We start from the raw sequence: 27,900 nt of genomic DNA, 5'->3' as shown, positions 1-27,900 counted from the left end.
GTAGCACCAATTCCCTTTGGGTAGCACCAATCCACTTTAGGTAGCACCAGCCCCTTTAGGTAGAACCAGTCCCCTTTATTTAGCACCAGCCCCCTCGACAATGTTAAAAAAACAAAAAAAAGACAAAGATGCTCACCTGGCTCCCGTAGTCAGTGGTGTGTCCTCTTTTCTTTCTTCCCCTCCGTTCTGTGCTCCGGCACATGATGAGGTCACTCATGCGCCGGAGCGCAGTGGAAGGATGCTGTGCCTCTTATGGTTGCTCACGTAATGTGGGCGGCCACAACAGTTGTTGACAGAGGGCTGCCCTGCTATCACCTAGAAGAGGCCAATGGCTCTTTGCTCTGTCAACACAGCTGAGCAGCCCGATGGAGTGACTGAGAGGGAGCGATCTGTAAAACAGAAAAATTGTGTCCCTGTGCGGAAGGTAACATTCCGCTACAGGGACACAGTTTTCTTCAGTACACTGGCATGCTGGGCAGAGTGATGAATCCACACTTAATAACTCACCTAATAGGAGAGCCGCCTCTGCTATCAAGGGAATAAGGGGTCCAAGGTGTGAGAAGAGGCTAGATTTGGACAGGTAACATAAAATCGTCTGTGGAATCACTTGGGAGATGAGAGGGAGTGGGGACATGGTTTGTTTCATCCAATAAGGACGAATGCAGGGGAGCGATGTTAGTGGCAGGGAAGAGATCAATGATTCCAAGCGGACCCACAGTTTGGACGAAGCAAAGTGGAACCAGTAAAGGATTTGGACTGCGGAGGCAGCAAGTTAATAGGAGTAGGGGTCTGGGAAAGCCAATCCACTCTCCATCTTGGGAGAGAGTGTCCTTAGTGACCCTATGATGGGAGTTGGACCATATGTAGTGGGTAAAGAAACTCGTCAAGGCCCTAAAAAAGGATCTAGGGAGTACCACCGGGAGGGTCTGATATAGGAAGAGTAAAAAGGGCAGCTAGTTCTTCTTCAGTATATCAATACGTCCTATCCAGGAAAAGTCCCTCCAATCCTACTAAAGAATATCAAGTCCCTCCAATCCTACTAAAGAATATCCCTAGGGAGTGAAAATAAGTTCAGAAATTCAGGAGATGTCCCTAGGGATCTGAACTCCCAAGTATTTGAAAGAGGAGACTTGCCATTTACACGGGAAGGAACAATATAGTCGCTGAACTAAGCAGGGATCAAGGGAAACACTCATGGCCCCACTATTTGTATAATTAATTTTATAATTGATGAATTTGCCGAAGTTCTCGAGCACTGACATCAATGTCGGGAGGGACTTGTTCAGGGAGGAAGTATAAAGAAGCAGGTCATCAGACAAGGCTGAACACTTGACATGCAAATTAATCTGCACACCCTGAATAGCTGAATTTTGATTGAAAGAGCTTTATTTTCCGTTCAGTCATGACAAGTCATACAATAAATTACAGTCACACAAAGCATGACAGTACAATACACAGCAAAGGTTCCCTAAGCTATACATCGCACACCATGCTACTCTAACACTCCGCTCAATCCTGTAGTAGAAAGGCACAAGAGATCGAACAACAAAACAATACAATCTGTGATCGGGGTAGGGGTGTGGGTGACTATGTGGGGGTGGGGAGGGGGCGGATCACAGGGCCAAACTGCTGGGTTGTATCTTCAGGGAGACATGGGAGAAGGAGAGGGGTCTTCACTCCTCTTCTTCCTCATCAATGGCCGGGCTGTCCAAGATGGAATAGTCTCTAAGCAGGTTCTTGATGAACCTGCGGCAGTCCCGGGCGGACATGTTTTCCCTGTTGATCACGAGGCGGTTCCTGGCAAGCCCCACTGCGTCCTTAAAACAGTTCATAAGGTGCCAGGCCTCCTGGATGGCCTCCACGTCGTGGGTCCCAGGGAACAGACCGTAAAGCACCGAATGATACGATAGGCAGCTCCTGGGTACAGAGTCTCTGAGTTCATGTTCAAAGGCATCCAACAGACCCTGTGCAAAGGGGCACTGCCAAAACAAGTGAAAAGATGTTTCCTCCACGTAGGGGCACCGGGGGCAGTACCGGGTTGTGCTCAGGTTGCGGGCATGCATGAATGACCTGAGAGAGAGTCCTCCCTTGATGGCCATCCACAACAAGTCCTTGTGTCCATTGGTAAGCCGCTTTGAGGCCACATTATTCCAAACTGTCTCTACAGTGGCTGCGGGGAGTCCCGGAACCAGCTTGGTCAAGTCCTTAGCTCGGATGAGCTTGTGGATTGTCTTCGGCTTCCATAGGTCGGGTTTCAGTCGTTCCAGCTGATGCTCCCTCACAAACCGGACAACATCCCCATAGAACCAGGGAGTGTTCCATTGGAAGGGATGGAGCTGTCCCACCTGTCCCAGCCCAGCTGTCTCCAGAGGGGCATGAGAAATAAGCGAGACATGGACCAGCCCGCAGAGCCAGTCTTTTTAACAAGAGTCCGCTGCACAGTGACGCATGCAAAGGAGGCCCTCAGCAGAGTGGGGATATCGGGTATTCCCTTCCCACCCTTGCGGGGCTCCTTGTACATCACAGTCCTCTTGACTCTGTCCATTTTGCCCCAGATGAAGCAAAACACTGTCCGGGTGATGGCCTTGCAAACGGTGGTATGGGGAGGCCAGGCCTGTGCGGTGTATTGGAGCACAGGCAAAACTTCACTCCGCAAGACAAGCGCCTTGCCTTCCATCGAGAGCTTTCTGGAGCTCCATAGTCCGATCTTCGAGTTTATTCTTCCTAGTCGGTCTTGCCAAGACTTAAGGGCCGCTCCTTCCTTCTCGAACCAGACTCCAAGAATTTGAATGAAGTCCGGCTTAACCGAAAAGGGGAAGGGGGCGGAAGAAGCCAGGTGCCATTCCCCGAAGAGCATGGCCTCTGACTTCCCGCAGTTGACTTTTGCCCCCGAAGCTCTGCCGAAGTCCTCGCAGGTCTGGACGAGCGCAGTCACCCTGAATAGCTGAATGAAGGGGGATAGCCTGCAGAAAGTGCTTCATTACTATGACATACCATGACAAGGGGAAAGAGAGCAGCCCTGATGTGTTCTATTCTTTATTGCTAGGGGGGATGACAGTAATCCATTTAAACCAATTCTCGCTGTAGGGCTACTGTAAAGAGCAAAACACGTCCTAAAGTGAATGGGCATAATCTGTAGTTTTTATCAGTACCACAGTTGCATTTATGTGACTTTTTGATCCCTTTTTATTTCATTTTTCTGGGATGTGATGTGACCAAAAAGCAACAATTTTGGACTTTTTTTAAATGTTACGCCTTTCACTGTACGAGATCAATAATATTATGTTATAATAGTTCACGGCGACACCAAATATGTTTTTTTTTCCACTGTTTCTCTGTGGAAATGGTGTAAATGGTGGATAAAAAATGTTTGGGGGGGAAAGGCTTATTCACATTTTGAAATTTTTTTTTTCCTTTACTACTTAAAATTTTTATGTCCCTATAGGGGACTAAGATTGCTATTACTGATCACTGCTATACATATGTATAGCTGTTATCAGCAATATTGGCAATCTAATTCTCTGGTCTGCCTTTTAGCATTGGGATGACCATAGTGATTATTCCGGGGGTAGTCCAATGAGCCCCCCCTCCCAGCCCTGATAATGCCACAAATGCAGTGATCAGTATTGATCATGGCATCTAAGGAATTAATGGCAGGCATCAGTGCGATCGCTGATGTCCGGCATTACTGCTGGGTCCCTGGCTGCTGATAGATATAAAGGATTTACAGGATGTAAATATATGTCCTGGTGCGTTAAGTACCAGTGAACCAAAATTTACATTTTGGTCCATTGTCCTTAAGGGGTTAAAAAAGTTTTTTTTACTGAAAATTGTCAAGGCTTTGCAATGCATTTTTTTGAACAAGCAATTTTTACAGATCAAACACATACAAGAAAACACATAAAAACCACACAGCCATGCATCAGACAACTGTAGTACAATGCATGTGGTTTGTCTGATTGCTAAGTGCACTTTGCACTTCTGCAATTTACCAATCAGACGCAAGTTTTTAAATCTCTAAAGGACACAGGACGTACTTGTATGCCCGAGCTGCCTGGTACTTGGAGCAGAGACCTGCTGTTAATGGCGGACATAAGCGATCATGCTCATACGGATCATGGTATCTGAAGTATAAACAGGGCTTTGAGAGACTCATCGGACCACCCACGGCATGATCGTGGGAGTCGATAAATCAAGATGGCTGTCAGAGCTCCACTTATCTGCTTCTGGGATTCTCCTGTGATCGCTACAAACAATTTGCTAATATCACTGATCAGTGTTATCCCTACACATAGCACTTAACATTAATTGTAGTAATATAAATGTTAATAAGCCTCTTTTCCAATAAAAAATAAGATCCCTCTCTCTGTCCATTTTACAAATAAAAAAAGTGAAATAAATTCATAAATAAATAAACATATTTACCATGTACGGAAATGTCTGCAGTTTTAAGATATTATGGTTTTAAAATATAAAAGTGACAAAATTGTGTTATTTTTTTTTATTAGCCACCACAAATATTCTTTGGTTTCATATATTTGATGGCTAAATGAAAGGTGTCTTCAGCACAATTGGCTACAAAAAAAACAGGCTTTTATATGAGTCTGTAGTAGTGTTGAGCGGCATAGGCCATATTCGAATTTGCGATATTTCGCAAATATATGGACGAATATTCGTCATATATTCGCTAAATTCTTTACACCACACAAGCTGGAAGCAAAGAGGGGTGATCACTGTGATGTGTACTGTGAAAAAAAAAAGAATATTCGTCATTACGAATATATAGTGCTATATTCGCGAATTTGCGATATTCGGAAATAAAATTCGAATTGCGAATATTCGCGAGCAACACTAGTCTGTAGATGGAAAAATAAAAGAATTATGGCTTTTAAAAGAAGAGGATTAAAAAACAAAACACAAAAATAGAAATTGGGGGTGTATTTAACCCCTTCAGGACGGAGCCCATTTTGGCCTTAAGGACCGGAGCGTTTTTTGCACATCTGACCACTGTCACTTTAAACATTAGTAACACTGGGATGCTTTTAGTTATCATTCTGATTCCGAGATTGTTTTTTCGTGACATATTCTACTTTAACATAGTGGTAAATTTCTGTCGATATTTGCATCCTTTCTTGGTGAAAAATCCGTAAATTTGATGAAAAATTTGAAAATTTAGCATTTTTCTAACTTTGAAGCTCTCTGCTTGTAAGGAAAATGGATATTACGAATACATTTTTTTTTGGTTCACATATACAATATGTCTACTTTATGTTTGCATCATAAAATTGACGTGTTTTTACTTTTGGAAGACACCAGAGGGCTTCAACGGTCAGCAGCAATTTTCCGATTTTTCACAAAATTTTCAAACTCAGTATTTTTCAGGGACCAGTTCAGGTTTGAAGTGGATTTGAAGGGTCTTCATATTAGAAATACCCCATAAATGACCCCATTATAAAAACTACACCCCCAAAGTATTCAAAATGACATTCAGTCAGCGTTTTAACCCTTTAGGTGTTTCACACGAATAGCAGCAAAGTGAAGGAGAAAATTCACAATCTTCATTTTTTACACTCACATGTTCTTGTAGACCCAATTTTTGAATTTTTACAAGGGGTAAAAGAACAAAATTTTTACTTGTATTTGTAGCCCAATTTCTCTCGAGTAAGCACATACCTCATATGTCTATGTAAAGTGTTCGGCGGGCGCAGTAGAGGGCTCAGAAGGGAAGGAGCGACAAGGGGATTTTGGAGAGTACGTTTTTCTGAAATCGTTTTTGGGGGGCATGTTACCTTTAGGAAGCCCTTATGGTGCCAGAACAGCAAAAAAAAACCACATGGCATACCATTTTGGAAACTAGACCCCTCGGGGAATGTAACATGGGATAAAGTGAACCTTAATACCCCACAGGTGTTTCACGACTTTTGCAAATGTAAAAAAAAAAAAAAAATTTTACCTAAAATGCTTGTTTTCCCCAAAATTTTTTATTTTTAAAAAGGGTAATAGCAGAAAATACCCCTAAAAATTTGAAGCCCAATTTCTCCCGATTCAGAAAACACCCCATATGGGGGTGAAAAGTGCTCTGCTGGCGCACTACAGGTCTCAGAAGAGAAGGAGTCACATTTGGCTTTTTGAACGCAAATTTTTCTCTGGGGGTATGCCGCATTTAGGAAGCCCCTATGGTGCCAGGACAGCAAAAAAAAACCCACATGGCATACCATTTTGGAAACTAGACCCCTCGGGGAACGTAACAAGGGGTTAAGTGAACCTTTATACCCCACAGGTGTTTCACGACTTTTGCATATGTAAAAAAAAAAATTTATTTTTTACCTAAAATGCTTGTTTTCCCAAAAATTTTACATTTTTAAAAAGGGTAAAAGCAGAAAATACCCCCCAAAATTTGTAACCCAATTTCTCCTGAGTACGGCGATACCCCATATGTGACCCTAAACTGTTGCCTTGAAATACGACAGGGCTCCAAAGTGAGAGCGCCATGCGCATTTGAGGCCTAAATTAGGGATTGCATAGGGGTGGACATAGGGGTATTCTACGCCAGTGATTCCCAAACAGGGTGCCTCCAGCTGTTGCAAAACTCCCAGCATGCCTGGACAGTCAACGGCTGTCCGACAATACTGGGAGTTGTTTTGCAACAGCTGGAGGCTCCGTTCTGGAAACAGTGGCGTACCAGACGTTTTTCATTTTTATTGGGGAGGGGAGGGGGGCTGTGTAGGGGTATGTGTATATGTAGTGTTTTTTACTTTTTATTTTATTTTTTGTGTTAGTGTAGTGTAGTGTTTTTAGGGTACAGTCGCACGGGCGGGGGGTTCACAGTAGTTTCTCGCTGGCAATTTGAGCTGCAGCAGAAAGTTTGCGGCAGCTCAAATTTGCAGCCAGATACTTACTGTAATCCTCCGCCCATGTGAGTGTACCCTGTACGTTCACATTGGGGGGGGACATCCAGCTGTTGCATAACTACAACTCCCAGCATGCCCGTTGGCTGTCGGTGACTGCTGAGAGTTGCAGTTTTGCAACAACTGTAGGCACACTGGTTATGTATCACTGAGTTTGTGACCTAACTCAGTGTTTCACAACCAGTGTGCCTCCAGCTGTTGCAAAACTACAACTCCCAGCATGTACGGTGCATGGTGTACGGTGACTGCTGAGAGTTGTAGTTTGCAACAGCTGGAGGCACACCGGTCGTGAAACACTGAGTTAGGTAAGAAAAAACTCTGAGTTTCACAACCAGTGTGCCTTCAGCTGTTGCAAAACTACAACTCTCAGCAGTCACCGACAGCCAACGGGCATGCTGGGAGTTGTAGTTATGCAACCAGCAGATGCACCACTACAACTCCCAGCATGCACTTTAGCTGTTTGTGCAAGCTGGGAGTTGTAGTTAGACAACAGCTGAAGGTACACTTTTCCATAGAAAGAATGTGCCTCCAGCTGTTGCAAAACCATAAGTCCCAGCATGCCCATAAGGGCATGCTGGGAGTTGTGGTGATCTGCCTCCTGCTGTTGCATAACTACAGCTCCCAGCATGCCCTTTTTGCATGCTGGGAGCTGTTGCTAAGCAACAGCAGGAGGCTGTCACTCACCTCCAACGATCCTCGCCGCACAGGTCAGTCCCTCGTCGTCCCTCGCCGCCGCAGCTGCTCCTGGGGCCCCGATCCCAACAGGGGCGCCGGGGATCGGGGTCCCCAGCACCCGGGGTGCACGTCCCGCACCCGCTCACGTCCTCCGGAAGAGGGGCGGAGCGGGTGCGGGAGTGACACCCGCAGCAGGCGCCCTGATTGGTCGGCCGGTAATCCGGCCGACGAATCAGGGCGATCGTGAGGTGGCACCAGTGCCACCTCACCCCTGCAGGCTCTGGCTGTTCGGGGCCGTCAGAGACGGCCCCGAACAGCCAGTAATTCCGGGTCATCGGGTCACTGGAGACCCGATTGACCCGGAATCGCCGCAGATCGCTGGACTGAATTGTCCAGCGATCTGCGGCGATCGCCGACATGGGGGGGCATAATGACCCCCCTGGGCGATATGCCGGGATGCCTGCTGAACGATTTCAGCAGGCATCCGGCTCCGGTCCCCAACCGGCTAGCGGTGGGGGGCGGAATTCCCACGGGCGTATGGATACGCCCTCGGTCCTTAAGGACTCGGGATTCAGGGCGTATCCATACGCCCTATGTCCTGAAGAGGTTAAGGCCAAAATGCACTGTGCCCTTAATGGGTTAAATGTTAATCTGTTTGGTCAGCTGTTGTTGTGTGACATTTTTTGTCTGCATTTTGCATTGCTGTGTGTCACTTACAAATAGGTTTTTGTGGGATTTACAAAAAAGTTGTAAAGATAACATTGTGAAACCAAACGCACCAAACGCAGCAACAAATTGTGCATTTAGAAATTCCAGCATATATGTGTGCAGTGTTTTATTACAGTAAATTAATTATAGCAAATCATAGCATCTAAAACTATATTCACACATTGACTTTTATTTGCGATACTGTTGTGATACCCTTGTGATACTAACCTTTTTTTTTTTATTTTTTTTTTACCAAAGATGACTAAAGCTGCAGTAAAATCTACAGGGTGGGCCATTTACATGGATACACCTTAATAAAATGGGAATGGTTGGTGATTTTAACTTCCTGTTTGTGGCACATTAGTATATGTGAGGGGGGAAACTTTTCAAGATGGGTGGTGACCATGGTGGCCATTTTGAAGTTGGCCATTTTGAATCCACCTTTTGTTTTTTCAATAGGAAGAGGGTCATGTGACATATCAAACTTATTGGGAATTTCACAAGAAAAACAATGTGCTTGGTTTTAACGTAACTTTATTTTTTCATGAGTTATTTACAAGTTTCTGACCACTTATAAAATGTGTTCAATGTGCTGCCCATTGTGTTGGATTGTCAATGCAACCCTCTTCTCCCACTCTTCACAACACCGCAGGAGAAATGCCAGCACAGGCTTCCAGTATCCGTAGTTTCAGGTGCTTCACAGCATAGACAATTGCCTTCAGATGACCCCAAATATAAAAGTCTAAGGGGGTCAGATCGGGAGACCTTGGGGGACATTCAACTGGCCCACGATGACCAATTCACTTTCCAGGAAACTGTTCATCTAGGAATGCTCGGACCTGACACCCATAATGTGGTGGTGCACCATCTTGCTGGAAAAACTCAGGGAACGTGCCAGCTTCAGTGCATAAAGAGGGAAACACATCATCATGTAGCAATTTCGCATATCCAGTGGCCTTGATGTTTCCATTGATGAAGAATGGCCCCACTATCTTTGTACCCCATATACCACACCATACCATCAATTTTTGTGTTCCAACAGTCTTAGAGGGATCATCCAATGTGGGTTAGTGTCAGACCAAATGTGGTTTTGTTTGTTAACTTCACTATTCACGTAAAATTTTCGCTCATCACTGAACAAAATCTTCTGTGTAAACTGAGGGTCCTGTTCCAATATTTGTTTTGCCCATTCTGCAAATTCATTGCGCCTATCTGGGTCATCCTCATTGAGATGCCGCAGTAGCTGGAGCTTGTAAGGGGGCCATTTGTGAGTAGCTAATATCTGCCGAAGGGATGTTCGACTAATGCCACTCTCCAGTGACATACGGCGAGTGCTACGCTGTGGGCTCTTGCTGAATGAAGCTAGGACAGCCACTGATGTTTCTTCATTAGTGACAGATTTCATGCATCCACATTTTGGCAAATCCAACGCTGAACATGTTTCACGAAAATTAGCAAGCAGTTTGCTAACTGCAGCATGGGAGATGGGTGGTCTTGTAGGGTGTTTTGCATTGAAATCTGCTGCAATGACCCGGTTACTGCGTTCACCAGACATCAAAACAATTTCTATCCGCTCCTCACGTGTTAACCTCGACGACATGTCAATGGCTGTAAACAAAAAGAAAGACTTGTAAATAACTCATGAAAGAATAAAGTTACGTTAAAACCAAGCACACCAGTGTTTTTCTTGTGAAATTCCCAATAAGTTTGATGTGTTACATGACCCTCTTCCTATTGAAAAAACTAAAGTTGGATTAAAAATGTCCGACTTCAAAATGGCCACCATGGTAACCGCCCATGTCGAAAAGTCACCCCCCCCCTCACATATACTAATGTGCCACAAACAGGAAGTTAATATCACCAACCATCCCCATTTTATTAAGGTGTATCCATATAAATGGCCCACCCTGTACACATTTCTATCACAATTTGCATAATCACTGTAAGGATGCATAATTTTTACAGCAATTTCAGAAAATTCACAATAAAAACAGTACCACAAATAAAATGCAACATGTGAACACAGCCTGTCATAAAAAATATACCTTTGTAATAAGAAAATGTTTTCTAAAAGAAAATAAGATATAAAATAGCTTACAGTCATAAAAGAAAAAGGAAAATCATAGGATAACAAACATACCGATTTGAAAAGGCACTTTATTATTAAACTTGCAGACAAATTAATACTATTGGTAGGAGGAAATTTCTGTTTTCAAACAGTTTCAGTTTCGAATTTTGCCAAATGTTGTGCAAAATTACCTTTTTTAATTTAGTAAATATGGTCAGGTAATTATCCGAACATAAAACAAGGCCCTTTGTTGAGTAAAAGCTTTGTTGATAAAAATTAATGAAGCTAGCAAAAATTGCAACAGAGAAAACAATTGCCATAGAAAGTGAAAAGAAAAATATTCGTCACCTACATAAATAATAAATCAAAAACCGAAAATTTTGGCCCCCTCAGAAATAGTGTGGGTGTAATGGTGGAGGAAGATGAGAAAAAGGCAAATCTACCAAATGCTGTCTTCTCTACTGTATTTACACAGGAAAATCCAATGTCAGAGGACAAGGGAAGGGATATTGTAAAATTTCCAGCAAATCTCACCTATTTAACCCAACAAGAAGTGCGGTGCCACCTTAGTAACACTAAGTCACACAAATCACCGGGCCTAGATGGCATCCATTCCAGGGTTTTGCAGGAATTAAATACTTTGCTAGACATATTTTTATTCCCTATATTAAAAGATTCTATAATGAAAGGTAGAGATGAGCGAAACTTAGAAAAATTTGATTCGGGCGATTCACCAAATTTTCTAAAAAATGTGGTTTGTTCTGAATTTATTAGCAGCATATTGCTATTAAAATCGGCTATTTCTGGCCTACAGAAAGCCTCAATAGCGGTGTAGAACACTTTGCCTTGCTGTAACACGCATAGGGTGTGTGCTGGGTTAGTGAAATAATTATGCTGTTCAGAATATCATGCTGATCAGAGGCGTTACTATTAGAATCAATGCCGGAGAGCAGCACAATGACAGAGCCTGGAGGTGGCATAAGTATGAGGAGACCATAAAGTGGCTGAATGACACAGCGTGGAGATGGTGGCAGCTTGAGGAAAACATAAAGTGGCTGAATGACACAACCTCGAGGTGGCGGAAGCATGAGAAGACCATATAGCAGCTGAATGACATAGCGTGTAGGTGGCGGCAGCATGAAGAGACCATATAGTGGCTGAATGACACAGTGTGGAGGTGGGGGCAGCATGAGAAGAACATAGAGTGGCTGAATGACAGAGCCTGTAGGTGGCGGAAGCATTACAAGACCATATAGTGGCTGAATGACACAGCGTGGAGGTGGCAGCAGCATGAGGAAAACAAAAAGTGGCTGAATGACACAGCCTAGAGTTGGCAACAGCATAAGGAGACCACAAAGTGGCTGAATGACACAGCCTGGAATTGGCGGCAGCATGTAGTGCCTGAATGACACAGCCTGGAGTTTGCGGTAGCATGAGGAGACCATATAGTGGCTGAATGACACAGCGTGGAGGTGGCAACAGCATGAGGAGAACACATAGTGGCTGAATGACACAGCGTGGAGGTGACGGCAGCATGGGGAGAACATATAGTGGCTAAATGACACATCGTGGAGGTGGCGGCAGCATGAGGAGACCATATAGTGGCTGAATGACACAGCCTGGTGTTGGCGGCAGCATATAGTGGCTGAATGACACAGGCTGGAGTTTGTGGAAGCATGAGGAGAACATATAGAGCCTGAATGACACAGCGTTGAGGTGGCGGCAGCATGAGTTGAACATATAGTGGCTGAATGACACAGCCTGGAGGTGACAGAAGTATGAGGAGACCATATAGTGGCTGAATGACAAAGCGTGGAGGTGGCGGCAGCATGAGGAGACCATATAGTTGCTATATAACACAGCGTGGAGGTGGTGGCAGCATGAGGAGAACATATAGTGGCTGAATGACACAGCACGGAGGTGGCAGAAGCATGAGGAGACCATATAGTGGCTGAATGACACAGCATGAAGGTGGCGGCAGCATGAGGAGAACATATAGTGGCTGAATGACACAGCTTGGAGTTGGCGGCAGCGTGAAGAGACCACACAGTGGCTGAATAACACAGCCAGGGGTTGGCAGCAGCATATAGTGGCTGACTGACACAGTCTAGAGTTTGCGGCAGCATGAGGAGAACATATAGTGGCTGAATGACATAGCCTGGAGTTGGCGGCAGCATGAAGAGACCACATAGTGGCTGAATGACACAGCGTGGAGGTGGCGGCAGCATGCGGAGAGCATACAGTGGCTGAATGACACAGCCTGGAGGTAGCGGAAGCATGAGGAGATCATATAATGGTAATATGACACAGCATGGAAGTAGCTGCAGCATGAGGAGACCATATAGTGGCTGAATGGCACAGCGTGGAGGTAGCTGCAGCATAAGGAGAACATGTAGTGGCTGAATGACACTGCGTGGAGGTGGCGGCAGCATGAGGAGACCATATAGTGGCTGAATGACACAGTGTGGAGTTAGCGGCAGCGTGAAGAGACCATACAGTGCCTGAATGACAGCCTGGAATTGACGGCAGCTTGAGGAGACCACATAGTGGCTAAATGACATAGTCTGGGGTTAGCGGCAGCATTTAATGGCTGTATGACACAGCCTGGAGTGTGCGGCAGTATGAGGAAAAACATATAGTGGCTAAATGACACAGCGTAGAGGTGGTGGCATCATGAGGAGAACATATAGTGGCTGAATGACAAAGCCTGGAGTTGGCGGCAACATGAGGAGACCATATAGTGGCTGAATGACATAGCCTGGCGTTAGCGGCAGCATAAAGAGACCATATAGTGACTGAATGACAGCCTGGAGGAGGCAGAAGCATGAGGAGACCATAGAGTGGCTGAATGACATAGCCTGAAGTTGGCAGCAGCATGAGGAGAACATATTGTGGCTGAATGACACAGCCTGGAGTTGACAGCAGCATGAGGAGACCATGTTGGGGCTGAATGACACAGTCTCGAGTTGGCCGCAGCATGAGGAGACCACATAGTGGCTAAATGACACAGCCTGGAGTTGGCAGGAGCATAAGGAGAACATATAGTGGCTGAATGATATAACGTGGAGGTCGTGGCAGCATGAGGAGACCATATAATGGCTGAATGACACAGTCTCGAGTTGGCGGCAGTATGAGGAGACCACATAGTGGCTAAATGACACAGCCTGGAGTTGGCAGCAGCATATGACATATTAAGATTCATTTTCCTGATTCCTTTATAAAGATCAATTTCAAACTGAAGAGGATTGAATTACTCTGAAATACAAAAATTGAGTCCCTTAGAGAGGAGACTGAAGCAGTCCTCACTTAGTACTTCTTCGGTCAAGTTGCTAACAGAAAAGTTATTTATTGTGTACGTTTGTTCCATGTGACTTGCTTCTGTCTGGCATTGTAGCATGTCCTTCCTCCTTTTGTTTCTCCCTCTGCGTGTCCTCCGCCTAAAGGGGTCTGAGAGGGATTAACCTCTTCAGGACATAGGGCGTATGGATACGCCCTGCATTCCGAGTCCTTAAGGACCGAGGGCGTATCCATACGCCCGTGGGAATTCCGGCCCCCACCGCTAGCCGGTTGGGGACCGGAGCTGGATGCCTGCTGAAATCGTTCAGCAGGCATCTCGGCATATCGCCCAGGGGGGTCATTATGCCCCCCCATGTCGGCGATCACCGCAGATCGCTGGACAATTCAGTCCAGCGATCTGCGGCGATTCCGGGTCAATCGGGTCTCCAGTGACCCGATGACCCGGAATTACTGGCTGTTCGGGGCCGTCTCTGACGGCCCCGAACAGCCAGAGCCTGCAGGGGTGAGGTGGCACTGGTGCCACCTCACGATCGCCCTGATTCGTCGGCCGGATTACCGGCCGACCAATCAGGGCGCCTGCTGCGGGTGTCACTCCCGCACCCGCTCCGCCCCTCTTCTGGAGGACGTGAGCGGGTGCGGGACGTGCACCCCGGGTGCTGGGGACCCCGATCCCCGGCGCCCCTGTTGGGATCGGGGCCCCAGGAGCAGCTGCGGCGGCGGAGACGACGAGGGACTGACCTGCAGCGTCTGGATCGTTGGAGGTGAGTGACAGCCTCCTGCTGTTGCTTAGCAACAGCTCCCAGCATGCAAAAAGGGCATGCTGGGAGCTGTAGTTATGCAACAGCAGGAGGCAGACCACCACAACTCCCAGCATTCCCTTATGGGCATGCTGGGACTTATGGTTTTACAACAGCTGGAGGCACATTCTTTCTATGGAAAAGTGTACCTTCAGCTGTTGTATAACTACAACTCCCAGCTTGCACAAACAGCTAAAGTGCATGCTGGGAGTTGTAGTGGTGCATCTGCTGGTTGCATAACTACAACTCCCAGCATGCCCGTCGGCTGTCGGTGACTGCTGAGAGTTGTAGTTTTGCAACAGCTGAAGACACACTGGTTGTGAAACTCAGTTTTTTTTTACCTAACTCAGTGTTTCACGACCGGTGTGCCTCCAGCTGTTGCAAACTACAACTCTCAGCAGTCACCGTACACCATGCACCGTACATGCTGGGAGTTGTAGTTTTGCAACAGCTGGAGGCACACTGGTTGTGAAACACTGAGTTAGATCACAAACTCAGTGATACATAACCAGTGTGCCTACAGTTGTTGCAAAACTGCAACTCTCAGCAGTCACCGACAGCCAACGGGCATGCTGGGAGTTGTAGTTATGCAACAGCTGGATGTCCCCCCCCCCCAATGTGAACGTACAGGGTACACTCACATTGGCGGAGGATTACAGTAAGTATCTGGCTGCAAATTTGAGCTGCGGCAAACTTTCTGCTGCAGCTCAAATTGCCAGCGAGAAACTACTGTGAACCCCCGCCCGTGCGACTGTACCCTAAAAACACTACAATACACTAACACAAAAAATAAAATAAAAAGTAAAAAACACTACATATACACATACCCCTACACAGCACCCCTCCCCTCCCCAATAAAAATGAAAAACGTCTGGTACGCCACTGTTTCCAGAACGGAGCCTCCAGCTGTTGCAAAACAACTCCCAGTATTGTCGGACAGCCGTTGACTGTCCAGGCATGCTGGGAGTTTTGCAACAGCTGGAGGCACCCTGTTTGGGAATCACTGGCGTAGAATACCCCTATGTCCACCCCTATGCAAGTCCCTAATTTAGGCCTCAAATGCGCATTGCGCTCTCACTTTGGAGCCCTGTCGTATTTCAAGGCAACAGTTTAGGGTCACATATGGGGTATCGCCGTACTCGGGAGAAATTGTGTTACAAATTTTGGGGGGTATTTTCTGCTTTTACCCTTTTTAAAAATGTATAATCTTTGGGAAAACAAGCATTTTAGATAAAAATTTTTTTTTTTTTTACATATGCAAAAGTCGTGAAACACCTGTGGGGTATAAAGGTTCACTTAACCCCTTGTTACGTTCCCCAAGGGGTCTAGTTTACAAAATGGAATGCCATGTGTTTTTTTTTTTTGCTGTTCTGGCACCATAAGGGCTTCCTAAAAGTAACATGCCCCCCAAAAACCATTTCAGAAAAACGTACTCTCCAAAATCCCCTTGTCGCTCCTTCCCTTCTGAGCCCTCTACTGCGCCCGCCGAACACTTTACATAGACATATGAGGTATGTCCTTACTCGAGAGAAATTGGGCTACAAAAACAAGTAAAAATTTTGTCCTTTTACCCCTTGTAAAAATTCAAAAATTGGGTCTACAAGAACATGTGAGTGTAAAAAATGAAGATTGTGAATTTTATCCTTCACTTTGCTGCTATTCGTGTGAAACACCTAAAGGGTTAAAACGCTGACTGAATGTCATTTTGAATACTTTGGGGGGTGTAGTTTTTATAATGGGGTCATTTATGGGGTATTTCTAATATGAAGACCCTTCAAATCCACTTCAAACCTGAACTGGTCCCTGAAAAATACTGAGTTTGAAAATTTTGTGAAAAATCGGAAAATTGCTGCTGACCGTTGAAGCCCTCTGGGGTCTTCCAAAAGTAAAAACACGTCAATTTTATGATGCAAACATAAAGTAGACATATTGTATATGTGAACCAAAAAAAAAATGTATTCGTAATATCCATTTTCCTTACAAGCAGAAAGCTTCAAAGTTAGAAAAATGCAAAATTATAAAATTTTTCATCAAATTTACGGATTTTTCACCAAGAAAGGATGCAAGTATCGACAAAAATTTACCACTATGTTAAAGTAGAATATGTCACGAAAAAACAATCTCGGAATCAGAATGATAACTAAAAGCATTCCAGAGTTATTAATGTTTAAAGTGACAGTGGTCAGATGTGCAAAAAACGCTCCGGTCCTTAAGGCCAAAATGGGTGTCACGATGCCGGCTGGCAGGTAGTGGATCCTCTGTGCCAGAGAGGGATGGCGAGGACCGCGCTAGTGGACCGGTTCTAAGCCACTACAGGTTTTCACCAGAGCCCGCCGCAAAGCGGGATGGTCTTGCTGCGGCGGTAGTGACCAGGTCGTATCCACTAGCAACGGCTCACCTCTCTGACTGCTGAAGATAGGCGAGGTACAAGGGAGTAGGCAGAAGCAAGGTCGGACATAGCAGAAGGTCGGGGGCAGGCGGCAAGGATCGTAGTCAGGGGCAACGGCAGGAGGTCAGGAACATGGGCTAGGAACAAACAAGGGAACGCTTTCACTAGGCACAAGTGCAACAAGATCCGGCCAGGGAGTGCAGGGGAAGTGAGGTGATATAGGGAAGTGCACAGGTGGAAACTAATTAAGCTAATTGGAAGATTGGGCCAGGCACCATCATAGGTGCACTGGCCCTTTAAATCGCAGAAACCCGGCGCGCGCGCGCCCTAGGGAGCGGGGCCGCGCGCGCCGGGACAGGACCGACGGAGAGCGAGTCAGGTACGGGGACCGGGGTGCGCATCGCGAGCGGGCGCCACCCGCATCGCGAATCGCATCCCGGCTGGAGGCGGGACCGCAGCGCACCCGGTCAGTGGATCTGACCGGGGCGCTGCAGCAAAGAGGATGAGGCGAGCGCTCCGGGGAGGAACGGGGACCCGGAGCGCTCGGCGTAACAGTACCCCCCCCCCTTGGGTCTCCCCCTCTTCTTGGGGCCAAAGAACCTGAGGAAAAAAAAGTCAATTTTTCCGTGATGAGGTCCGATGCACATTAGGAGGGGTTCTGTGCGGAAACGCATGAGACAGTCCAATCTTTCATTGTTAATACAATAGATGTAGAGGGGTCTGGCGAGACTGGTCACAGGGACGTAGAACCTGTTGATAAGAGAGGCCAAAAAATTTTTTCCTGCAGATCCGGAATCCAAGAAGACCATAGTAGAGAAGGAGAAGGTAGAGGCAGATATCCGCACAGGCACAGTAAGGCGTGGAGAAGCAGAGTTGACATCAAGAACTGTGTCACCTTTGTGCGGAGTCAGCGTACGTCTTTCCAGGCGGGGAGGACGGATAGGACAATCCTTCAGGAAGTGTTCGGTACCGGCATAGTACAGGCAAAGATTCTCCATGCGGCGTCGTGTCCTCTCTTGAGGTGTCAAGCGAGACCGGTCAACTTGCATAGCCTCCGCGGCGGGAAGCACAGGAACGGATTGCAGAGGACCAGAGGAGAGAGGAGCCGGGGAGAAAAAACGCCTCGTGCGAACAAAGTCCATATCCAGGCGGAGCTCCAGACGCCATCCGGAAGAACGCATGTCAATGCGAGTGGCAAGATGAATGAGTTCATGCAGGTTAGCAGGAGTTTCTCGTGCGGCCAGAACATCTTTAATGTTGCTGGATAGGCCTTTTTTAAAGGTCGCGCAGAGAATCTCACTATTCCAGGACAACTCGGAAGCAAGAGCACGGAACTGAATGGCGTACTCGCCAACGGAAGAAACACCCTGGACCAGGTTCAGCAGGGCAGTCTTGGCAGAAGAGGCTCGGGCAGGCTCCTCGAAGACACCACGGACCTCAGCGAAGTAGGACTGGACTGTGGCTGTGGCAGGATCATTGCGGACCCCATCAAATTTGTCCGGCAGGGACAAGCAGGGGTTAGGAGCGGCCGGTTGCTGCGGAGGAGTTGCAGGAGCCGGCGGAGGAGATGGTTGTTGCAGCTGTAGCTGTGACTGAATTTGCTGTATCTGTGACTGAAGATGCAGTGTCACGGAGGTCAAGTATGCCAGCTGTTGATTTCGTTGGGCGATCTTTAGGGCTTGCTGGGCGACCAGTGTAGGGAGGTCGGTGACAACTGGCAGAGGAACTTCAGCGGGATCCCTGGCCGGATCTACTGTCACGATGCCGGCTGGCAGGTAGTGGATCCTCTGTGCCAGAGAGGGATGGCGAGGACCGCGCTAGTGGACCGGTTCTAAGCCACTACAGGTTTTCACCAGAGCCCGCCGCAAAGCGGGATGGTCTTGCTGCGGCGGTAGTGACCAGGTCGTATCCACTAGCAACGGCTCACCTCTCTGACTGCTGAAGATAGGCGAGGTACAAGGGAGTAGGCAGAAGCAAGGTCGGACGTAGCAGAAGGTCGGGGGCAGGCGGCAAGGATCGTAGTCAGGGGCAACGGCAGGAGGTCAGGAACACGGGCTAGGAACAAACAAGGGAACGCTTTCACTAGGCACAAGTGCAACAAGATCCGGCCAGGGAGTGCAGGGGAAGTGAGGTGATATAGGGAAGTGCACAGGTGGAAACTAATTAAGCTAATTGGAAGATTGGGCCAGGCACCATCATAGGTGCACTGGCCCTTTAAATGGCAGAAACCCGGCGCGCGCGCGCCCTAGGGAGCGGGGCCGCGCGCGCCGGGACAGGACCGACGGAGAGCGAGTCAGGTACGGGGACCGGGGTGCGCATCGCGAGCGGGCGCAACCCGCATCGCGAATCGCATCCCGGCTGGAGGCGGGACCGCAGCGCACCCGGTCAGTGGATCTGACCGGGGCGCTGCAGCAAAGAGGATGAGGCGAGCGCTCCGGGGAGGAACGGGGACCCGGAGCGCTCGGCGTAACAATGGGCTCCGTCCTGAAGGGGTTAATTCAACCAACATTGTCATTTGTGGGGGTACATTTTTCAGCTGATTTGGATTCGGTGTCTGTTGTCCAGTACTCCTTACTTTTATTTTTCCTAGGTCTTTTTTTGTCTTCTTCTTTGCGCTCTTTTCTTTTCTTTGTTCCAAGTGAATACCTCATGTGAAGTTTGATAATTTCCTAAATGAAGAGACTGCACTAGCTTTACCTGCAGTCTGATGTCAACTACAGAAAACACATTGGAGGTGGTTTATTAAAGGGTACCTCTCATCAAATAAACTTTTGATATATTTTAGATTAATGAATGTTGAATAACTTTCTAATAGCATGTTAATGAAAAATATGCTTCTTTCTATTGTATTTTTCCCGATCAGTCCTGTCAGCAAGCATTTCTGACTCAGAGCTGCCAGCCTGCTTTGTTCACAGCCAAACAGGCTGTGAACAAAGCAGGTGTCACGATTCGGCTGGCAGGAGGTGGATCCTCTGTGCCAGAGCGGGATTGGCGTGGACCGTGCTAGTGGACCGGTTCTAAGTTACTACTGGTTTTCACCAGAGCCTGCCGCAAAGCGGGATGGTCTTGCAGCGGCGGTAGTAACCAGGTCGTATCCACTAGCAACGGCTCAACCTCTCTGACTGCTGAAGATAGGCGCGGTACAAGGGAGTAGACAAGAGCAAGGTCGGACGTGGCAGAAGGTCGGGGCAGGCAGCAAGGATCGTAGTCAGGGGCAACGGCAGGAGGTCTGGAACACAGGCTAGGAACACACAAGGGAACGCTTTCACTGGCACGATGGCAACAAGATCCGGCGAGGGAGTGCAGGGGAAGTGAGGTATACATAGGGAGTGCACAGGTGAACACACTAATTAGACCAACTGCGCCAATCAGCGGCGCAGTGGCCCTTTAAATCGCAGAGACCCGGCGCGCGCGCGCCCTAGGGAGCGGGGCCGCGCGCGCCGGGACAGGACCGACGGAGAGCGAGTCAGGTACGGGAGCCGGGGTGCGCATCGCGAGCGGGCGCCACCCGCATCGCGAATCGCATCCCGGCTGGGGGCGGTATCGCAGCGCACCCGGTCAGTAGATCTGACCGGGGCGCTGCAGTAGCGAGGATGTTGCGAGCGCTCCGGGGAGGAGCGGGGACCCGGAGCGCTCGGCGTAACAGTACCCCCCCCCTTGGGTCTCCCCCTCTTCTTGGAGCCTGAGAACCTGAGGACCAGACTTTTGTCTAGGATGTTGTCCTCAGGTTCCCAGGATCTCTCTTCAGGTCCACAGCCCTCCCAATCAACTAAAAAGAATTTTTTTCCTCTGACCGTCTTGGAGGCCAGTATCTCCTTCACTGAGAAGATGTCAGAAGAACCGGAAACAGGAGTGGGAGAAACAAGTTTGGGAGAGAAATGGTTGATGATGAGTGGTTTAAGGAGAGAGACATGAAAGGCATTGGGAATACGAAGAGAAGGAGGAAGAAGAAGTTTGTAAGAGACAGGATTAATTTGGCACAAGACTTTGAAAGGACCAAGATAGCGTGGTCCCAGTTTGTAACTGGGGACACGAAAGCGGACATATTTAGCGGAGAGCCATACCTTGTCTCCGGGAGCAAAAATGGGGGGAGCTCTTCTTTTCTTATCGGCAAACTTTTTCATGCGAGATGAAGCCTGTAAAAGAGAATTTTGGGTCTCTTTCCATATGGTGGAAAGATCACGAGTCACTTCATCTACAGCGGGCAAACCAGAGGACAAGGGAATAGGGAGGGGCGGAAGAGGGTGACGGCCGTACACCACGAAAAATGGGGATTTAGCAGAAGATTCAGAGACTCTAAAGTTGTACGAGAATTCGGCCCAAGGTAGAAGATCTGCCCAGTCATCCTGGCGGGAGGAAACAAAATGCCGTAAATAGTCACCCAGGACCTGGTTAATTCTTTCTACTTGCCCATTGGATTGAGGATGATAAGCAGAAGAGAAGTTTTATTTAATCTTGAGTTGTTTACAGAGAGCCCTCCAGAATTTTGACACGAATTGGACACCTCTATCCGAGACAATCTGCGTGGGCAAACCGTGAAGACGAAAAATGTGTACAAAAAATTTTTTGCCAACTGAGGTGCTGAAGGAAGACCAGGAAGAGGAATAAAATGTGCCATCTTGGAAAATCGATCAACGACCACCCAAACAACAGTGTTGCCACGGGATGGGGGTAGGTCTGTAATAAAGTCCATACCAATCAGAGACCAAGGCTGTTCGGGGACAGGCAGAGGGTGAAGGAGACCAGCAGGCTTCTGGCGAGGAGTCTTATCCCGGGCACAGACAGTACAGGCCCGCACAAAATCAACAACATCTGTTTCCAGAGTCGGCCACCAATAGAAACGAGAAATGAGTTGCAAGGACTTTTTGATGCCCGCATGGCCTGCGAGGTGGGAGGAGTGACCCCATTTGAGAATCCCGAGACGCTGGCGTGGAGAAACAAAGGTCTTCCCTGGAGGAGTTTGCCTGATGGAGGCTGGAGAAGAGGAGATCAGACAGTCAGGAGGAATGATGTGTTGCGGAGAGACCTCTACTTCCGAGGCATCCGAGGAACGAGAGAGAGCATCGGCCCTAATGTTCTTGTCGGCAGGGCGAAAATGAATTTCAAAGTTAAAACGGGCAAAGAACAACGACCACCTGGCCTGGCGAGGATTCAGCCGTTGGGCAGACTGGAGATAGGAGAGATTCTTGTGATCGGTGAAAATGATAACTGGAAATTTTGATCCCTCCAGCAGATGCCTCCATTCCTCAAGTGCCAATTTAATGGCCAGTAGTTCTCGATCCCCGATGGAGTAGTTCCTCTCCGCCGGAGAGAAGGTCCTAGAAAAAAAACCACAAGTAACAGCATGCCCGGAAGAATTTTTTTGTAGAAGGACCGCTCCAGCTCCCACTGAGGAGGCATCAACCTCCAATAGGAAGGGTTTAGATGGGTCAGGTCTGGAGAGCACGGGAGCAGAAGAAAAGGCAGACTTGAGCCGTTTAAATGCGTCTTCCGCTTGAGGAGACCAGGACTTAGGATTGGCATTCTTCTTGGTTAAAGCCACGATAGGAGCCACAATAGTGGAAAAATGTGGAATAAATTGTCTGTAATAATTGGCGAACCCCAAAAAACGTTGGATAGCACGGAGTCCGGAGGGGCGTGGCCAATCTAAGACGGCAGAGAGTTTATCTGGGTCCATTTGTAGTCCCTGGCCAGAGACCAAGTATCCTAGGAAAGGAAGAGATTGACATTCAAACAGACATTTCTCCATTTTGGCATAAAGTTGATTGTCTCGAAGTCTCTGAAGAACCATGCGGACATGCTGGCGATGTTCTTCTAGGTTGGCAGAAAAAATCAGAATATCGTCCAGATACACAACAACACAGGAATATAAGAGATCACGAAAAATTTCATTAACAAAGTCTTGGAAGACGGCAGGGGCGTTGCACAGGCCAAAGGGCATGACCAGATACTCAAAGTGTCCATCTCTGGTGTTAAATGCAGTTTTCCATTCGTCCCCCTCCCTGATGCGGATGAGATTATATGCACCTCTTAAGTCCAGTTTGGTAAAGATGTGGGCACCTTGAAGGCGATCAAAGAGTTCAGAGATAAGAGGTAGGGGGTAGCGGTTCTTTACCGTGATTTTATTAAGTCCGCGGTAATCAATGCAAGGACGTAGGGAGCCATCTTTTTTGGACACAAAGAAAAATCCAGCTCCAGCAGGAGAGGAGGATTTGCGGATAAACCCCTTTTTTAAATTTTCCTGGATGTATTCAGACATAGCAAGAGTCTCTGGGGCGGACAGAGGGTAAATTCTGCCCCGGGGTGGAGTAGTGCCCGGGAGGAGGTCAATAGGACAGTCAAAAGGCCTGTGAGGGGGTAAAGTCTCAGCTTGCTTTTTGCAAAATACGTCAGCATAGTCCATATAAGCCTTAGGGAGACCGGTTACAGGAGGAACCACAGGGTCACAGCAGGGAGTACTGGGAACCGGGTTAAGACAGTCCTTGAAACAAGAAGTACCCCAGCTCTTGATCTCTCCTGTGGACCAATCAAGGGTTGGGGAATGGCGTTGAAGCCACGGTAGTCCAAGGAGAATTTCGGAAGTGCAATTGGAGAGGACCAAAAACTCAATTTTTTCGTGATGAGGTCTGATGCACATTAGGAGGGGTTCCGTGCGGTAACGCACGGCACAGTCCAATCTTTCATTGTTAACACAATTGATGTAGAGGGGTCTGGCGAGACTGGTCACAGGGATGTTGAACCTGTTGATGAGAGAGGCCAAAATAAAATTTCCTGCAGATCCGGAATCCAAGAAGGCCTTAGCAGAGAAGGAGAAGGTAGAGGCAGATATCCGCACAGGCACAGTAAGGCGTGGAGAAGCAGAGTTGACATCAAGAACTGTGTCACCTTTGTGCGGAGTCAGCGTACGTCTTTCCAGGCGGGGAGGACGGATAGGACAATCCTTCAGGAAGTGTTCGGTACCGGCACAGTACAGGCAAAGATTCTCCATGCGGCGTCGTGTCCTCTCTTGAGGTGTCAAGCGAGACCGGTCAACTTGCATAGCCTCCATGGCGGGAGGCACAGGAACGGATTGCAGAGGACCAGAGGAGAGAGGAGCCGGGGAGAAAAAACGCCTCGTGCGAACAAAGTCCATATCCTGGCGGAGCTCCTGACGCCTTTCGGAAGAACGGAAAAACGCATGTCAATGCGAGTGGCAAGATGAATGAGTTCATGTAGGTTAGCAGGAATTTCTCGTGCGGCCAGAACATCTTTAATGTTGCTGGATAGGCCTTTTTTAAAGGTCGCGCAGAGGGCCTCATTATTCCAGGATAATTCGGAAGCAAGAGTACGGAATTGGATGGCGTACTCGCCAACGGAAGAATTACCCTGGACCAGGTTCAGCAGGGCAGTCTCAGCAGAAGAGGCTCGGGCAGGTTCCTCAAAGACACTTCGAATTTCCGAGAAGAAGGAGTGCACAGAGGCAGTGACGGGGTCATTGCGGTCCCAGAGCGGTGTGGCCCATGACAGAGCTTTCCCAGACAGAAGGCTGACTACGAAAGCCACCTTAGACCTTTCAGTAGGAAACTGGTCCGACATCATCTCCAAGTGCAGGGAACATTGTGAAAGAAAGCCACGGCAAAACTTAGAGTCCCCATCAAATTTATCCGGCAAGGAAAGTCGTAGGCCGGAAGCGGCCACTCGCTGCGGAGGAGGTGCAGGAGCTGGCGGAGGAGATGATTGCTGAAGCTGTGGTAGTAGCTGCTGTAGCATCACGGTCAGTTGAGACAGCTGGTGGCCTTGTTGCGCTATCTGTTGCGACTGCTGGGCGACCACCGTGGTGAGGTCGGCGACAACTGGCAGTGGAACTTCAGCGGGATCCATGGCCGGATCTACTGTCACGATTCGGCTGGCAGGAGGTGGATCCTCTGTGCCAGAGAGGGATTGGCGTGGACCGTGCTAGTGGACCGGTTCTAAGTGGGATGGTCTTGCAGTGGCGGTAGTAACCAGGTCGTATCCACTAGCAACGGCTCAACCTCTCTGACTGCTGAAGATAGGCGCGGTACAAGGGAGTAGACAAGAGCAAGGTCGGACGTAGCAGAAGGTCGGGGCAGGCAGCAAGGATCGTAGTCAGGGGCAACGGCAGGAGGTCTGGAACACAGGCTAGGAACACACAAGGGAACGCTTTCACTGGCACGATGGCAACAAGATCCGGCGAGGGAGTGCAGGGGAAGTGAGGTATACATAGGGAGTGCACAGGTGAACACACTAATTAGACCAACTGTGCCAATCAGCGGCGCAGTGGCCCTTTAAATCGCAGAGACCCGGCGCGCGCGCGCCCTAGGGAGCGGGGCCGCGCGCGCCGGGACAGGACCGACGGAGAGCGAGTCAGGTACGGGAGCCAGGGTGCGCATCGCGAGCGGGCGCCACCCGCATCGCGAATCGCATCCCGGCTGGGGGCGGTATCGCAGCGCACCCGGTCAGTAGATCTGACCGGGGCGCTGCAGTAGCGAGGATGTTGCGAGCGCTCCGGGGAGGAGCGGGGACCCGGAGCGCTCGGCGTAACAGCAGGCTGGCAGCTCTGAGTGTTCTCCTTTGTGAACAAAGCAGACTGGCAGCTCGTAGTGTTTAGGACTCCAGCATGAGTCTGAAATGCTTGCTGCCAGGACTGGTAGGGAGACCCCTAGTGGTCATTTCTTCAAAGTGGAAAATTAAATAGAAAGAAGCATATTTTTTAATAACATGCAATTGTAAAGTTATTCTGCATACATTAATTTATAATATATCAAAAGTTTTTTTGATGAGAGGTACACTTTAATACTGTTATAAATTAAGACATTGTAAAAGTGAATATGACAGGAGAAAACAGCAGCAAATTTATCATGAAATACAGACTATGTGATATATTTGGCACAACTTGCTAGATAAGTTATGTACCTTTCCCTTCTTTAGGCCTTCTCTTGGCTGTCTCATCTTACACCAATATTTAGCCCCAAAATTATGTTTCTTGCCATTATGTCTCTTTTCAAGACTGTCTAATAAGGGACAAAGGGGCAAAATCTATCTTCCTATCTATAAAAAAATAAAGGACAAAAAAAAGGCAGGCTACTCTTTTAGCCTCTAGGAAATTTAGAGCCTATGGAGAAATTTGACATAATCTCTTCGGAAATGTCTTAATTTCTCAAATATATGCTGCAAGAACTATGTTAAAATAACCTAAAATATTTACAAATTTAGCTGTGGATATACTGTAATACACACCAAATAGTTCTTTAAGCAGGATAGTTGATGCATTGTTATTATATGACATAACTGACATATTTCTTTTTTTCTCTCTTTTACAGCATTGTATGGTGTCTTATTTGATAGCAATAAAGAAGCCGCATTTGCCAATTACCATGTCTGGCAATCTTTGGGTTTTCTAATTGCATTTGCATACAGTAATTATTTATGCATCTATGTGAAACTTTACATCGTACTTTGCATTATGTTGGTTGGAACAATTCTGTATCTAGTAGTTGAATACATTGAATATAGAAAGTTATCTACAATTGCTGAAAACAAAAATACAGAAACTCAATTACAAAGTATGCCTGCTGAAACTCCACAAGGAGTGGACAACGAAAACTATTGTACAGACTAATTATATACACCACAGAATAAGCATTTAGAGCAGAATTAGTTCAACTGGGTGTTCTGACAAATTATGTGGCATATTTATACCTGTTTAAAAAGGATGTTTTTTATTAAAATATAGAAAAAGAATCTATAAGTGTGCACGATTTCTCATAGAGTCATTCCATTATAGAAATTACTGTATGACACATTTTCTTTGATGCTGCCAGGGCTTCCTGTTGACGAGATTAATTTTAATGAACTACGATTCCTATAATTCTTTTAACCCCTTAGTGACACAGGTTTTTTTCATTTTTGTTTTTCCACATCACCTTCTAAAAATCATAAAGTTTAAAAATTTTTACCTACAGACCTATATGAGGGCTTGTTTTTTGTACGACCAATTGTACTTTGTAATGACATCAATCATTTCACTACAAAATCTATGGCAAAAGCAAAAAAAAAATTATAATTTGTGGGGCAAAAAAAAAAAGAAAAACACAATTTTTTTTTTTACTTTTTGGAGCTTCCGATACTACACAGTGCTTTTTTCAGTAAAATGACAACTTATCTCTTACCTTATGTAGGTCCATATGATTTAAATGATATCCAATTTATATAGGTTTGATTTTGTTTTACTTCTTTTAAAAAATTATAACTTTTTGCACAAAAATTTGCATGTTTAAAAATGTCCTCTTCTGATACCTATAACTTTTTTATTTTTCTGTATACGGGGCTATTTGAGGGCTCATATTTCCGCTGTGATCTGTTGTTTTCATCAGTACCATTTTTGTTTTGATGGGACTTTTTGATCGCTTTTTATATATTTTTTTAGGGTATACAAAGTGACCAAAAATAAGCAAGTATGGACTAGTATTTTTTTTACACATACACCATTGACCTTGCAGTTTAATTAACATTATATTTTTATCATTCGGACATTGACACATGTGGCGATACCACCACATGTTTATTTTTGTCTACATATAAATATTTAATGGGAAAAGGGGTGTGATTTAAACTTTTATTAGGGAAGGGGTAAAATCACATTTATTAACTATTTAAAAAAAATGTACACAATTTTTTTGTCCTCATAGGGGACTATTACATGCAATAATTAGATCACATATACTGTTCAGTGCTATGCCATAGCACAGCATTGATTAGTGCCATTGATTAGGCTGACTGGAGCCTTGAAACACCGATCAGATGGAGAGGAGGCAGGTAAGGGCCCTCTTGTCATCATCTCAGCTGATCGGGACATTGCAATTTCCTTCGATGATCCCGATCAGCTCTGCTGAGCTGCTGGCATTTTCAACTTTGATTGTGGAGTCATAGGGTTAATGCCGGGTATCAGCCTGATCGCCAGTGTCCGGTATTAGCCGTGGATCCTGGCTGCTGATAGCAGCCGGGACCGAAAAGATATGAAGCGAGCTCAGCTCCTTAGCTCGCTGCATAAACCTGCCA

General features: G+C 47.0%; 1 pseudogene; it reads left to right on the top strand.

The window, feature by feature from the left end:
- Positions 1-26,474, top strand: part of LOC130360777 (protein unc-93 homolog A-like) — a 72,558-nt pseudogene extending 46,084 nt beyond the window's left edge.
- Positions 26,475-27,900: the final 1,426 nt, after the last annotated feature.

This window comes from Hyla sarda, chromosome 3, assembly GCF_029499605.1.
Source record: "Hyla sarda isolate aHylSar1 chromosome 3, aHylSar1.hap1, whole genome shotgun sequence".
Classification (NCBI taxonomy): domain Eukaryota; kingdom Metazoa; phylum Chordata; class Amphibia; order Anura; family Hylidae; genus Hyla; species Hyla sarda.
Note: the sequence above shows the minus strand (reverse complement) of the source record. Positions and strands in the feature narration are given on the sequence as shown.